The 3091-nt window shown below is 39.0% G+C and overlaps 1 pseudogene; it reads left to right on the forward strand.

The window, feature by feature from the left end:
* Window positions 1–1504: 1504 nt before the first annotated feature.
* LOC117096742 lies at window positions 1505–2560 on the forward strand (annotated as a pseudogene).
* The last annotated feature ends 531 nt before the right edge of the window (window positions 2561–3091 follow it).

Consider the following 3091-nt stretch of genomic DNA (forward strand, 5'->3'; position numbering starts at 1 on the left):
GCCAAAAAATGTATATTATCAGATAAAACATATCACATATAATCAATGAGAACAATGTTATTATAAAAACTTCTAAAAATAAAATTAATTATCAAATTTATGCATTTTTCAATCATTTATATATTTTATATATACACACATCCATACATACACATGTTATATATAATAAATATATAAATATATAAACAGTATATATCTTGTATATATACTATAAATGCTACCTAAAATATACATAAAATTATAGTTTTTATATTGTATATGATATTAAATATCTCATATTAAAATAAATAGAAAACAATATTTCCATTTTTATATGAAAATCTTATTTGCAGTTTACCAAATTGCAATTTAACATTGTAAAATATTAATGATGGCTAAGAGTTGGAGGAGTAATTATATCAACTATTTTGTTTTTTAATATATATGTAAATACACACAAACACATACATATACTGAGGGTTCAAATATTATTCAGAGTTAGCTTCAACAGTGCAAATTTTCCTCCAAGAGTTTCGTATCTTAATTTGCAAAAATGAAAAGAAAGTGTGGTTATGTTATTATAAAGGATATAGCTTCTAGCTTCAGAGTGTTATACCTTGAAAGGCATTTGAATAAAACCTTGGGCATATTTCTTAATTTTCAAAAATTATATCTCTTCGATTGTAAAATGAGAATAAGTACCTACATCCTACAGTTCTAGATGATGGGGGTGTGTACAAATGTGCATAAAGCACTTAACAGTGCCTAGTGCACGGCAGGCAGGCATTAAATGACAGCTATTACTAGATATTAACTGGACATGTGTTCTCATAAGTTCATATGGCCTGCTTCCTATGTTGACACTGGTAGGGATAAGGTAAAGGAAAAACAAAGTATATGGGTAATTAAACTGCCCCTAAAAACAAAGAAATACTATGAAGCAAAAAATAATAGGCAAACTTCTCCAAGTATCAAAGTTTTATACATTGTTTATATTTCCTTGCTTTTTTAAAATAGGGTTAAATTTTTGAGTATTTGAGGGAAAAAGGTATAAAAGATGTCTTTCTGAAGCAAAAAAAAAAGTAGTCTATTAAAAAAAGGACCCATCCACTTTTTTTTTCTCCAGAAATGCTGGGATTGCTGGCATTCTTTTTAGTCTTCCTTTTTTGTTGTTGTTGTTGTTGTTGACGTAAACATACTCTTCATATTTCCATGAGCCATGTCTCACATATTATAAAAGGGCATGCTAAATATAATTAAAAGTAGAGGCAGAAGCATTACCAGCAAAAGAGTGGGTAGCACTAAAGCACAATATTAATACCCACAGTGAAATGTCATCGAGTCATCAAGGTTTGTGCCATATGGGTCTGCGGCTTAACTCATCCCCAAAGACTGTATTGATTTGCAATTACAGCATATCTTGGGGTTAAAGAAAAAATGTAAACATTTTAGTTAATCAATTAGGCTCACATTTTATCATGCTGAAAGTTATTTAATAAAAGATGATAGGAGCAGGAACAGAGCCCTTTGCTCCTCCCTCGGAATGAATGGAGACCAGAAATCAGATATTTATGCCCAAGAAAAGCCGGATTTCGTTCAGCACTCCTCCCAGATCTTTAGAGTGTTGGCTGAGGATGAGATGGGGCACCCAGAGACAGGAGATGCTGTTGCCCGGCTCAAGGAGGTCCTGGAGTACAATGCCAGTGGAGGCAAGTATCACGAGGTTTGACGGTGCTAGTAGCTTTCAGGGAGCTGATGGAACCAAGGGAACAGATTGCTGATAATCTCCAGCAGGCCCTGACTGTGGGATGGTGTGTGGAACTGCTGCAAGCTTTCTTCCTGGTGACAAATAACATCATAGATGCATCCCTTGCCTGCCGGGGACAGGTCTGCTGGTATCAGAAGCCGGGCATAGATTTGGAAGCCATCAGTGATGCTATCCTTCTGGAAGTATATACCTATAGCCTGCTGAAGCACTATTCCCGGGAGCAGCCCTGTTACCTGAACCTGATTGAGCTCTTCCTACAGAGTTCCTATCAGACTGGATTGGGCAGACCCTGGACCTCATCACAGCCCCCCAGGGCAATGTCGATCTTGGCAGATTCACTGAAGAAGTATAAATCTATTATCAAGTACAAGACAGCTTTCTACTCCTTCTACCTTCCTGTAACTGCAGCCATGTACATGGCAGGAATTGGTGTGAGAAGGAGCACGCCAATACCAAGAAAGTCCTGCTGGAGATGGCAGAGTTCTTTCAGATTCAGGATGATTACCTTGACCTCTCTGGGGACCCCAGTGGGACCAGCAAAGTTGGCACTAACATCCAAACGCAGCCGGCTGGTGGTTCAGTCTGCAACGGGCCACTCTGGAACAGAACCAGATCCTGAAGGAAAATTATGGGCAGAAGGAGGCCGGGAAGGTGACCCGGGTGAAGGCACCGTATGAGGAACTAGATCTGCCGGCCGTGTTCTTGCAGTACGAGGAAGACAGTTACAGCCACATTATGGGTCTCATTGAACAGTACACAGTGCCTTTGCCACCAGCCATCTTTCTGGGTCTTGCAACAAATTCCACAAGCTGAAAAAGTGACCTGGAGACTGCAAGGGTATGAGGGGAGACTCTCAAAAAATATGATTGTGTAAAAATAATTGATGATAAATGAGTGAATGAGAATAAATGTTATATAATAGTCACTATATAAAATGACAAAAATAAAAGATCAAATATTTCTATTTGGAATAGTCGTTCTTACCTTAAAATTACTGATAATAGAACTTTTTTTTTTTTTTTTTTTTTTTTTTTTTGAGACAGAGTCTCTTTCTGTCTCCCAGGCTGGAGCGCAGTGGTGCCACCTAGGCTCACTTCAAACTCGGCCTCCCGGGTTCTCGCCATTCTTCAGCCTCAGCCTCCCGAGTAGCTGGGACTACAGGCGCCGCCACCACGCCCGGCTAAGTTTTTGTATATTTAGTAGAGATGGGGTTTCACCGTGTTAGCCAGGATGGTCTCGATCTCCTGACCTCATGATCCGCCTGCCTCCGCCTCCCAAACTGCCGGGATTACAGGCGTGAGCCACCGCGCCTGGCCAAAAATATAACTTTAGAGAGGGGTTCAT

Source organism: Trachypithecus francoisi, unplaced genomic scaffold (assembly GCF_009764315.1).
Source record: "Trachypithecus francoisi isolate TF-2019V2 unplaced genomic scaffold, Tfra_2.0 Lachesis_group14, whole genome shotgun sequence".
Taxonomy (NCBI): Eukaryota; Metazoa; Chordata; class Mammalia; order Primates; family Cercopithecidae; genus Trachypithecus; species Trachypithecus francoisi.